The sequence below is a fragment of the Rhododendron vialii genome, chromosome 9a (assembly GCF_030253575.1).
Source record: "Rhododendron vialii isolate Sample 1 chromosome 9a, ASM3025357v1".
In the NCBI taxonomy this organism is placed as follows: domain Eukaryota; kingdom Viridiplantae; phylum Streptophyta; class Magnoliopsida; order Ericales; family Ericaceae; genus Rhododendron; species Rhododendron vialii.
In genome coordinates, this window is record NC_080565.1 from 7262964 (window position 1) to 7276330 (window position 13367).

Consider the following 13367-nt stretch of genomic DNA (forward strand, 5'->3'; position numbering starts at 1 on the left):
GCCTACCTGTACTACGCCAAATGCATGTAAGCACCAGTTAACATTCTTCAGATGATTGGTTGTCTCAAGAAAATGTGGGCCCACTTGGTCAGAGTAGAAACTCGTACTCATTTGATAATATTAATGAAAATGGTAACGACATATGAAGACCCATCCGTGAAAGTATACATGATCAAAAGAGAATGAACGGCTTCTGTAAATTTGAACCGTCAATTCTCTTTTCATGTACGCTTTCACGGATGAGTTTTCATGTGCCATACCAAACTTCTTAATGAAAACGACCTAAGTCATTTGATTGTGTTGCTTCAACAATTTTAGTTATTCAACGTAGTGCAATCAACAACTTACAACTTGAAATTCTTTCCAACTTGATGATATAACATGAACAACAATCTTTTTTTCTCAGACGGATTATTTGATGAACGAGTTGAGAAAAGGGGGTGTGTCGCGAACCCGTTGTAAACCGTCTTTGTCTCTTCTTCAAGAACATGAAAAATTAGGTGACGGGTTTATATAGCGTTTGGGAGATCAAGAAATTCAAGGCATGGTATTGCGAAATGATTTCACAGTTATTATGTTGCCTAATCAATAAGCCAAATGTGCTGTATTATGCACAATACAATGGATATAAAAAAATAAAAACGACAAGATGAATTTTGCCTCTTCGGCTTTTAGATGTACAGATAGGAGTAGAACCTTGTCACTTTTATAAAAAGTCATTGAGCGTTAGAAATTGAAGTCATTGTATCACACACTATTTTGTTCATTATTACCATCGCTCGGTGAAGATTTGCCAAATAAAGCTTTTACGAAGGAGTCAGGGTAGCACTTTAAATTATCTATTGTCGAAAGATTGTTATGCATCATGTGCTAAATATCACATTCACATCCTCTCCATTTCATGGGTGGAATGGAGATCTCCATTTCATGTCATAAATAATCAACACCTAATCTACCTCAAAATGGACGTGCAAGATCATCTAAGTCGGGTTATTGCATGTCAAGTCCTTAAGCAAAATGGGAAAAAAGGCTTTGGGAGCGTATTACATATGACGATTGAGTGGTCCGTGATGGATCGGAATTGTTGGATTGTTGTGGCCAAATAGCCCAACTGACTTTGAACTAAATTACAATAAGTGATCGATGAGCCAAAAATGAAATCATATTCAAAACCCTTGTATATGATCGGTCTTTTAATTTTGGTGATGAAATTTGAGATCGAGGTGGGCTTTTGGTGGGGCAATCGTTGATCGATGAGGCAAAAGGAGTGGGCTTTTTGTTTGTTTGGCAGAGAAGAAATGCCTGAAGAGAGAAACTTTATTACGGAGCTTTCTATGAATAAGCGTTTACGGAGCTAAATTGCGTGCGTCCAAAGTGTACGTATTGGATGGTCTGGATTTTAAAAAGAACTATTCGCGCAAAGAGTTAAACTCTTCCGGCGAATTGTTTTTTTAAAATCAAAAGTTTAACTCTGCTCGCGAATAGTTTTTTTAAAATCCAGACCGTCTAATGCCAAAACAGATGACTGAGATCGTGTAGCTCCGGAAACAACTTATTCACAGCTCCTCCATGGATAAGCCAAATCTCAAGCATTGTTACCTCAAAGTACTTGGCATATTGTCGTGTTGTGATATAGTTTATTGAGAGATTGAAGGGATTGAGTTATACCAAGTCAACTTGATGGAGGTTTGATCGAACGAGGATAACTAATAGTCCTTGATAAGCTCGATCACTTGGTTGTTTGACTAGGTTAACTAGGAGGCAGTTGAGGATATCTCTGATCTCTGATCGGTCGAGTCCTAATTTTATGGAAGTGGTTGCTAATGTGAGTATATATATTTATATCGATCCTCATATGATCAGAAAATAATCCAAACCCCTACTCCCTCTTCAGTTACAAAAGTTAATTTCAATTCGGAGTTAAAACCTCTCTTCCTTTCTTTCCAAAATTCCTTCGTTTTCTACATATCAATCAGAGTTGGTTCAATCACCGAAGGTGGTAGCCGGCCTTGTTGGTTGGGCCTCCCTCTCTCTGCAGGCATGCCTCGGTTTTGAGTTGGACAAGTGGCATGAGATTGGGGAATTTGTGCTCCCACCAAAGTGTACCTAGGTGGTGCCACGCGTGGTGACGGCACGGACAGTAGCTATGGCTCAATCAGACATTCCACTGGCTGGTAGGGAGCCCATATGGTCACGCCAGAGGGGAGTTGCTACGCTGGTCGCCCCCTCTCACCCTATTACCAGTCAAAAAAAAAAAAAAAACCCAAGAGTTGGTTCAAGATGGAGAATGATTAGCAAAGCCTAACATAATCTAAGTACATTATATGGCGGTTCTGAAGTCTTGTGAAGATCATCCGAGCAGAAGAGATGAACGAATAATTGCATTATGTAACTCCGGTTGAGCCTTCAAAGCATGGCCTAAGCAAATGCGAGATGAAGGCAATTGCTATGGTGCAAGAAATTTGTCAAAGGCTATCATGATCGAATGCGAGATTTCCATTTCTATTCAAGACCTAAGATGGTTCAATTCATGTCCATTCAAATATGTAAAGAAGTACGGAAGATATCAACGTTGAGGCTCTTCATGAAGATTATCTAGTACACCACCCTGGATGATGAACTGCAATCACTCCAACTTGGACGGGAGTTTAGGGCTGCACGAACATCGTGCAAGGAAACAGCAAAGCTCTTATCCGACGTAATTTTCGACATAGCATCCCTACCTCTTTTATACGCTCCTCGGTGTCACCAAACCTAGGAGGATTAAAAGAGCTTAGAGATGCTATCTCGAAAATTACGACGGACAAGAGCTTTGCTAATTCCTTGCTCGAAGCTCGTCGAGTCCTAAACTCCCCTCCAAGTTGCAGTAGTTCATCATCCAGGGTGGTGTACCGAATAATCTTCATGAAGAGCCTCAACGTTGATCTTCAATACTTCTTTGCATATTTGAATGGGCATGAACCATCTTAGATCTTGAATAGAAATGGAACTGACTTCATCTCGCATTTGATCGTGATATCCTTTGACAAATTTATTGTGCCACAGCAATTGCCTTCATCTCGCATTTGCTTAGGCCATGGTTTGAAGGCTTAGCCGGTGTTACATAATGCAATTGTTCATCCAACTCTTCTGCTCGGATGATCTTCACAAGACTCTAGAACCGCCATATATATGTACTCAGATTATATCAGGCTTTGCTAATCATTCTCCATCTTAAATGTACGGTTTGGGTCATAAATTAAGATTGTAATTAGTCATGTTTTGATTCACATGGGATATCATGCGAGGACAGTAACAGGAGAGGATCTTGATTCGAAATTTATGCCGATATATATGTGATGTTCCCTTATGTCCTGTTGCTCTTCCACTTTGTTTTTTGGTTTTTGCTAGACTGTTTTCGAGTGTATTAGGAAAAAAATGGGAAAAATATAGAAAGGAATTACACATGCGGAACAAGGTAAAACAAAACAAACATTTCAGAACAAAGCAATCTCCTTGTTTCAATTCGATCGAACCAAGTTACACGTTTTTAGAGCCACAAGCACCAACATCACTCATAGATCGATAAAGCGCGCGCGCGAACAACTAGCGAGAAACATTTCAGAACAAAGCAATCTCCTTATTTCAATTCGATCAAACCAAAGTTGCACATTTTCAAAGCCACAGGCACCAACATCACTCATCGATAAAGCACGAACGACAGCCAATTCTCGCCCTGGAATGCAGAAATCTTTCAAAACCACTTTTAAGAAAAGCAAGCCACCCATGATCCAGATAGCAAAATCAACAAACTGAAAATGAGCCATCTCTTCCTGTTCTCCTTTTTAAGTGCACATCAAAAGATTAGTCATAGTTTGTATAGATCTTTTGAGTTAAGAAAAATCAGGTTAGCCATCATCCTTGTCAAGGAAGTTTTTAATCATGCTTTAGGATTTATTTCTTTTTATATTTCATCGTTTGTGATGGCGTTTCAATTACAAGAAGACGTACATTGTAGGGGTTAAATATCCCAGACTTTTATTATTTCGGTTTAATGTCATTTCCCGCGTTCATTATAAAAAGAAAAAAAAAAGAGTCCGAATCACTCTAAAATTACTACTACTACATTTTCCAAGCGCAACAGATTTTTGACGTAGAAATGACAAAATAGAGAAAGAACCATTAAATGCCAGTAAACAAACAAAATCCGTGAATAACTTATACTCCAGTTTATACAAATTCAGTAACAAAATGTTTGAAAACAGAAGTCAAGAACCATAAACCCCAAAACCCACCGCCATACCAATGTCAACTCCATCTCCGGTGACTCCTCCTCTTTCCCCATCTCTGATCCACACCTAATCTCATCATCTTCCCCGCCACAAGCTCCCCCTTCACGTCCCCGTCTCCGGCACCCAACATTGCCTCACCGCCGGCACCTCTTCTACGATGAAGCTCACGGCTGAGTGCAGCAAGTTCTTTTCTAATACAGACCGACCTCTCGCGTCATCGCAATTGAACCAGTAGCTCCGCCGCCGAGATACATGTTTATGCCCCCGCGCCGTCGTCAAAGTTGAGCGAGTAACTTCCCTTCCACAACCGCAGCAACTGAGATGTTGACGTCCTTATTATTCCCATTGTCGTCGAACCGTTCGCTTTCTCCCCTATCGTTTCCTCTCTTTCTGTCTCTTCTGAATCGACTGAAATGGTTTTGCCCCTTTGCTGTTTGTTGTAAAACCGGGTGACTATAGTCCTGTTGCCTGCACGAAAAATGCAGATGTCCTTATTAAGTTCCTATACTATGGACTCCTAGCCAAAACTCCATTACCATTTAAAAAAACGAAAAGCATTACGCGAAATTTTATTACTTGATATCAGTGGTTTTATTAGTATTGGTGTTATGGAACTTGATCGTATATGATGAACCCCGGTGCATGTTGCGTGTTGTGCCAATCCGAGTCATTCATACTCTCCAATGGACGGTTCAGATTTTATCTCGACCAAACGGATCTTAGCCGTTCGGCTGAAATGAAACTCGACCGTTTATTGTCGAGCATGAACGGCTCGAATGGATCAAACGTGCAGCCCTGGAGTCAAGTAAAGCAGTTTGTTTGATTTCAATGGGATGATTTTGTTTGTCGAAAAAAAATACATATGACATGCATGCGTGGAGCTGATTCAACACAAAATTGAGGCAATTCCATTTTTTTTCTTTAATGATTCGATACTAACTTGAGGTAAATCATAGAGCAAACCCAAAGCAACATTATAGAGCAAAGCAAAGCATCTCTTTATTCCAAATTGATTTGATCAAATTACAACTTTCTAAAACAATAGATGCCAACATCAGTATTTGTCGTCAAGGCACGAACATCAGCCGCTTCTTCCCCCGGGATGCAGAAATCTTTCACGAACAGATTGAGGAAGAGTAGACCACCCATCATCGATACAAGAAGATCGAAAAAACGACCGTAAACCATTTTTCCCTCTCTGCTCTCTTTCAGTTTGTACAACAGAAAGATTAGCTAGGTCCCAATTTATACAGCCCTTGGTTTGTTTTGCCTATTTAATGTACCAAATAAGTGCTTTGCTGTAATGGGCCTAGTTTAAATGATTCTTACCGGTAAACTATTTACTAACATTCCTTGTACAATTTGTTATGTAACGCCAATGTGGGCCCGGATTGCATATAAGGCCCACTGAGAATGAAAACTTTTGTACACACTTGATGATATAACATGAACAACGTACTTACCAAAACGAAAAATAACATGAACGATGTGTGCCAAAGCTGACCCTGACTGTTTTTTTTGGAGTCTAAAGCGAAGATTAAAGACGGGCTCCCAAAATTTGTAAGCTTTTGGCGGCCTAAATCAGCTGCACCTTGAGTTTTAGTTCAGAATTGGCTTTAAACCACTCCTGTCTTGTCTGAATTCTTGACGAGCAAGAAAAGGAAAACCCGTCTGAATTCTTGACGAGCAAGAAAAGGAAAACCCCTTAAGAAAACCCATGAGACCATAGTGAACTGCGCCAAAGGGATAGAGACAGAGAGGAAGAAAGAAAAAAACTCGAGATTTCACATACTATTTTAGATGGAAAACATACGTGGTTTATTGCGTACTCTTTGAAGAAAATGGGTCAAAATTTTTTAGGACAAAATTTACTTTTGGCGGCCAACTTTGCGTATTCATGTGCAGAAGACTGGGTTACAGAGTTTATATTGTTCCCGAAACGCGATAAACTGAAATCACTGTGTATCAAAAAATTTACTTCGTTATTACTATCGCATGATTAATTTACTACAATTAGACGCCGTTATGAATATTCATATTTTTTTCCTCTTTTTTGAACGGCGAAGTTATGAATATTCAGATTAACTGTCGCTATTTGATTGTTTTATCGAGTATCATATATCACGTGGTAATTACGAGTATTTCCATTTAAGCAAAGCAAGCTACTGTAATTGATCGACATTAATATTTGAATTAACTACGAGTATTTGATTGCGTTATGAAAGGACAAAGATCATCATTGCGTTAATCACGAGAATTTTTCATTAATTAAGCTTAGAGAAATTCTATGTTTTTTCAATTTCCAAGTTTGGCTATTGAAAGATCAGCCATATATGTAAATCGTTTATTCATTTTTGTCATGTAACTGTCATATACTCACTCTATTTCAATCCGTTACAATAAACGTTATGTTCTACATCTTGGATAAACAATAAAGTACTTCCCTACATAATCTTTACAACTTTTTCATCAATTTAATGAAATAATTGAGATATCTTAAGTATTAGATTAGATAAATAAAGTTTTTATAGTATGAATTAATTAAACATCTATCAGTTTATAATCTTACTCCTATAACATTGAGCGGCTTGGATCATCTCAATTCGATGGGGAAAGGGGAGTCCCACACGGTAAGCCCGTGCGGGATCCCTCATTAGATATATTCTGTATATCAGTCCGGATCTCCTAAGGGTTCCCGCACGGGCTTACTGTGCAGGACTCCCCTTTCCCGATCGAATTGCGACGATTCGATCCGCTCAAAGTGATCAAAACGTGATTTTAAAGGTACTCGTTAGAAATCAGCAAAAAAAATGATCGGGAAAGGCTTGATCCGAACAGTTTTTTATTGAACGGTTCAGTAAAAAACTGCTCGGATCAAGCCCTTCCCGATCATTTTTTTTGCTGATTTTTTGCAGATACCTTTAAAATCACATTCTGAACACAGTGAGCGGCTCGGATCATCTCAATTCGATCGAAAAAGGGGAGTCCCGCACGGTAAGCCCATGCAGGATCCCTCATTAGATATATTTTGTATATATATTTACACACACTATCATAGGAGGTGTTGAACTGTTAATCCCGTCCCATCTCTATTAATTTGATGACTAAGGCCATCCACAGTGGTATAATTAAAAATGGATAACCAAAAGTTGACACGTCAGCTTTTGATTATTCATTTAAGAGGTTGTTAAGCTTAACAATGTTGAGGTTTACAATGGTCACTTTTAGTCCATAACCAAAATAAGGAGTCCACTACAATTTCACACAATCTCTCTCTCCCCATCTGTTTTCTGCCATTCACTTCCCTCCATTACGTTTTTTTGGGCAAAAATATATCGAACATATGGTGTTTTTCCTAGTGTTATCTATCAAAACTATACCGAAACTTTTTTTTTCTTCCTATTTCTGCGGCCTATATCACAAATCCACCACTTTCTTAATCTTTCAAAAAAAATCAGACATGTTCTTGAATTTGAAAAAGAATGCAAGATTCTTCTTCTTCTTCTTTTTGCAAGGTTCTTCATTTGCTCAACCATAGGAGGAGAAACAAAAAAAGAATAACCATTTTTTAGTCAAAAAAGTCTTCTTCTTTTTTTGCTAAAAAATGATTATTTCTCAAAATACTTAGGTAAAAATAATAAAAAAAATTACTTTTCTGATTCCTTTAGTCGAGACGAATCAATAACCCATAAAAATTTGGTGCAAAACTAACAAATGGAAAAAAAATTCAAATAAAGACAATTTTCATATTTAAGTTAAGTTTAAGTTAAATTCATAAGAATGCAGCCTAAAATAAAAACAGAAAAAAGAGTGAAATACCTTAATCCAGCAACGATGAGTTAAATTGTAGATGATCGAGAAATATGAGCTTCATTTTTGGAGGAAAAGAAAGAGAAACAATTTGTGGTTGAAGTGAAGAAGATATAGAGCAAATGAAGAAGAGAAGAAGAAAATTCTAGTTGAAATACACACGTATATAAATTTTGAAACCAATTAACTTATGTAGTGTGGGGTTCACAAATTTTGATTATTGAAAAAGGTTGCTAGTTTTGAATATCCAAAGCCCAAAATTTGATTATTTCTAAGGATGTTGTTAAGTTTGATTATACCATTGTGAGTCATTTTTTGCATAAATATTATTAACTTTAACAACAACTGACTTTTGATTATACCACTGTGGATGACCTAAGTAACCATGAACTGTATATGCCTTTGCTATTAGTTCTGTAAACCGAACAAGCTAATGTCCACAAGCCTTTTGGATCCGTTTATTTGATCGGGCATAAGCATTGTATAGGATAAAATAAAAGTACGGCATCTTGTTGAATTGTCAATTTGTCATCGGGCCGGGCAAAGTGTGCATAGTCACTACCCAAGCCACCCTCGGGCTTGGGCTCGGGCTTTTTTGTTGTCGGATGGACCCATTTCAAAAATATAAGCCCAAGTCTCGCCCATGGGCTAGGACTAGGCAAGCGGATTTCAAAACATGCACTTGCGGCCTTTTTAGTTTTTAAGATTCCTAGGCCGTCATTTTCTCTAGTTATTGTTCGTTTTTTGTTTGAGACTTTTTCTATCTAAATGGGCCATAAAGTTCACAGTCACAAAATCTCAATCATGTGGCTGACTGGCTTTTATCTAACCTTGTAATAAAAGAACGTTAAAAGGGTTGGGAATTTTTGCTCCAATTTTTCCAATTAAGTCCCTGCATTTGGGGTGTTGTAGTTATGTGTTCAGGGGTATTTATGTCAAAGGGCAGGGATGAATGCTGTTTAGATCTGAGCTGTATATTTTTTATTGTGGACCAGATGGGAACACGTGCCTTACATCCTCAAGGTCGGGAGGATCCAGGACTCCAGGTCTCGCTTTATTTTCTTCTACCCTTTTCGTCTCTGTTGATATGGGATTCTTCTCGATCACGGTAAGCCTGTGAGCTAGGTCTCTTTGCGATGCTTCTGATGTGATTAAGTTCAGGTAATCGATCTGGACCTCATCTCTTTTCTCTCTGGAAAAATTAGATCGTTGTGAGCTAAGGTTTTGTTTTTCCCTCCCCTGTTGCTTTTTGTTGGTCGCATAATATAGAGATTAGGAGTTGCCTTCTGTGCAAGCTTTTACGTAGACTGAGCTGTAATCGGGCTGAAATTTGTATTGTGCCAGTTGTTGGAGGTCCTTTTACCTTCTCCCTCGCATAGGGTCGGTTGTGATTTGGGTAACTGAGATCAAGGATTCGAGCACGGGAGAAGGTAAATTCTACAGTGAATTTTTTCCTCCGGTTTAATGATTTTTTTTTAATTGAGTGCATTTTGTGCGTGTTGTTTGGTTGCATGTAATATCCCTTCGAATTGGCGCCTGATTCCTATGATAGGTAAGGAACCTGATTGATTTGAGCAACACCACCATAACATATTTTGCTGTTATCACTGCTGCAGAATTTGAAGCTTTTTGCTGTCATGGCCAATTCTGCTATCGTTTGGATCTATCCTTATGGCCAAGTAATTAACTAGATGCTTTTGTTTATAAAAGTAGACAAATGTTATTAATTTTTTGGACGTTGGATTTGCTTTTGGACCCATTTTCCAAGGACTTTGTGCCAATGAATTTGTTCTATCAATAGTTATTAGTTTACGATTATGTCTTTTTCGCCAATGGTATCATAGCAACATATTTGATCTTATAGGGTTAAAAAAAAAGGGTGCTTGTAAAAAATAGTGTAAGTTTTGTGCTCCTCATATCCAATTGTCTTTACGGTTGTGGATTATTGGTCCACTTTCAGGTTTTCCCACTCAGTTATGCTACTTCATTTTCGCTCATTCTTGAGTTTCCAATTTCTGAATCTATGAAATGAAAGCATGTGTATTCTTCCAGGTCTCAGTAATGTTTGTGCACATTATATATGCTTATATGTGCTTATTTCTAACCTTCTAATAAAAGAACGTTAAAAGGGTAGGGAATTTTTGTCCAATTTTTTCAATTGAGCCCCCGGATTGGAGGTGTTCTAGACTAGCTTTCAGGGTTTTTTTTTTTTTGTCAAAGGGTAGAGATGAATGTTGTCTTCATTTGAGCCGTATATTTTTTGCTTTGTACCAGATGACGCCACTTATTTCAATCTTAGGTCTTGATGATGGGAACGATTGATCTAGGTTTTATCCTCTCTCTTGCTCTCCCGTACTCTATTCATCTGCCATTCTTATCGATCACGCTTTGGGTGTACGCCTAGGTCTTCTGCCATGCTTCCGATGCCGTTAAATTCAGGTGATCGGTCTTATCTGGCTGGAAACATTGAATCGTTTCGCTGTGAATCGATTAAGTTTTCCGGCGATTTAAGGCTTGCAGTACGTTTCTGTTTAGTAAATGCGCATTAGGAATAACCTTTTGTCTCTTTCCCCTTGTCTCTTTCCCAAATCCCAATAGCTCTGTTGCGTTTCGTTGATGTAGATTGAGGATTTGGTTTGTTCACGCCTAATTTTTACAGTTCTTTCTTTTCAATTTTGGGTAGAATGAGTTGTGACTAAGGTTTGATTTGGGTGGATTTTGGTTTTCCTCATTGGTCGGGCGTTCTTCTGCTTTCTGTCTGGCATCAAGTCGCTTTGATTTGGGCGACTCATCATGGATTCAAGTACGCGAAAAGATAAATTTTAGAGTGCATTTTTCCCAGTGATTTTATCACTTATTAAAGTAGATTTAGTCCTCATTGTTTGGTTGCATGCAATTTCCGATATAATTTCCTTGTTATGTTCATGATAGCTTAAAGATCCGGGTGATTTGAGTCACTTATGCCAGCGGTGGGAGGTCCTCTCTTTCTTTCTCTCCTTCTGTGTGTGTGTGACTGTGTGTGCGCGTGTATTTACATTTGTATGCATTCAATTTACTTATTTGTTATTGTTCACGCACAAAGACGATGGAGAAGAAGAAAGCACCTAACAGAGAGAATAACAACTGAGGGGATGTGTTCCTGTATTTTGCCGATTGATGTGTAAATTATCTGGAATTCAGATTTTTCTTTGGTTCTTTTTCGTGTCTTAATCTGTTTTCTTTCATTGGGTGAGAGCTACATATATTAACTGAATATGAGTCTCGCTTTGGATTCAGTACACTTCCTCTTTGTCTCTCTATCCGGCTTATAACCAATAAATTAAAATTTCATTTTCAACTTACCATGTTTAGGCAAGTTAACTGGGACTGCAACTTGCTGGGTTTGAGAAGTTGAGTCTGTCTCTTTCTCTCTGTCCTTTATACTTTAGGCGTGAATGTTCTGTTGGGGATACTATTGACAATTATTTAAAACTAGATTGCTCAGATTCAAAGGCACGAAGTGTCACGTAGTGACTTCACTTGTGTATCATGTCTCACGGACGCACGTATTGGCTCTTTTTTTTTTTATAACTCAAGTATCTGGGCCGGCTTACGTGACACATGTATTGGTATTGAGTGATGTGATCCGGGCTGGCTTACGCAACACATGTATTGGTATTGAGTGATGTGATCGTATCTCTTTCTAAGTGTCTTATTCTTATAATTCTTTGTCAAACAACACAACAGGGTAGATATTCTTAGTCTTTAATACAAGTGTTTGTTAAGTATTGCGCATCAGATGCTTGAGCATTGTTATATATTGAGCACAAATATTAGACATGCTTATTGGGCTCATGATCAAATAGACATATAGAATATATTGGCAAAAATCATCTTCAGATTGATGCAGAAAAATATTAATGACTGATATCTGTCTGCAGGTTTGGGAATTTGATCAGGATCACCAAAGATGGCTCGCAGTTGCTGAGTTTGCTTTACCTGAGGAAAAGGGCAATCCGATTTATGCTGTTGCTTAGGCACCAAATATTTTCAGGTAACATTGGGTCCATCTTCTAATACAAGTTTATTTTGTGCGTGGCACATGTAAAAATAACCTCATGCCTGCGATTCCGGCCTTTTGAAATACTAAAATATTTTCAGGGCAATGTTTTGCTTGAGCATACCATGATTCTGATTCTGATTCTTACTGGTTCCTTATAAAAAAGAAACAAGCTAGAAGCACCATTATTTGAGATGACTCTTATCTTGGGTTGATATTTCTTTTTTAGGCCATACGAGGTAATAGCAACTGGGACTCACAAGCGAATTGCAATATGGCACCTTGGATTCAACCCCAATCTTGATGGAAAGCTCTAACGGAAAAGGTTACATTGCTCTCTGGTCTTGAAGAGCTCTCTTTTCTTAATTTCTTTTTTGTAGTTGCTTAAAAAAGGGTCGCCTATAATGTAGGGGAGGATGTGCTTGTTGAATCGTCCCTTACAAATATTATATTTCCGTGATCAGGTTTGGAAGATGGAGTTGAACATCGGTGGAATGACACTAGCAACCACCGGAGGTGATGGCGTGGTGAGTTTGTGACAGTCTAACTTAAAAGGCGTTTGTCTACATGCCACAGCGACATGGAAGGAGATGAATCCGTGAAGCCTCTGAAACACAAAGACAAGAAAGAATAGTGCTCCCACCTAATGCCATCACGGAATCTTAGCAAAATAGACATCAAGGCAAATTTTTGGTGTGAATAATTTGCAAGTTACCACTATGTCAATTTTCAATGCATAGGCATCATCTAGCATATGTACAAATCTTTTGCTTTAGCTACTGAACTTTGAAATTATTCAAGTACTTGTAAATTTTGATAAATCACTTTTGCGCACAGTTTTGCCTTCAAATAATCCTATTTTAGATATTCCACGGGCACAAAATCTTCATGTGACCATGACCGCCAAAACCTAGTTTGATATAAGCTTACAACATGGCTTCTAAAGGCGGGCGGATCTTGGGTGACCAAAATTGTATGAAGTGATGGCGGTTCATTTAGGTCGTGTTTGGATTATAACATTGTGGAGGGAAGCGCTCGTATCACTTTGGCATTACATGATTGTGATCAAACCACTTTCCAGTGTGCAAGGGAGGAAACAATTTTTTTAGGTATATAAGTTTGAGATGCTGCTATCATTATGTTTGTCTCATCACAAATTCAGCAACATTTTCCTTGGATTTCTGCTTTTATCAAATCCTGTTTGTATGAGCTGGAGTGAAAGCGTAATGGGCCTACTCTTTTCTATC

General features: G+C 38.3%; 1 long non-coding RNA gene across 1 annotated transcript; it reads left to right on the plus strand.

Annotated features, from left to right (window-relative positions):
- The first annotated feature begins 9124 nt into the window (after positions 1-9124).
- LOC131300313 (uncharacterized) lies at positions 9125-12954 on the plus strand. The gene is made up of 5 exons (XR_009190919.1): positions 9125-9242; positions 9426-9511; positions 12002-12114; positions 12350-12445; positions 12585-12954. It is a non-coding gene; the product is annotated as an uncharacterized LOC131300313 (long non-coding RNA).
- The last annotated feature ends 413 nt before the right edge of the window (positions 12955-13367 follow it).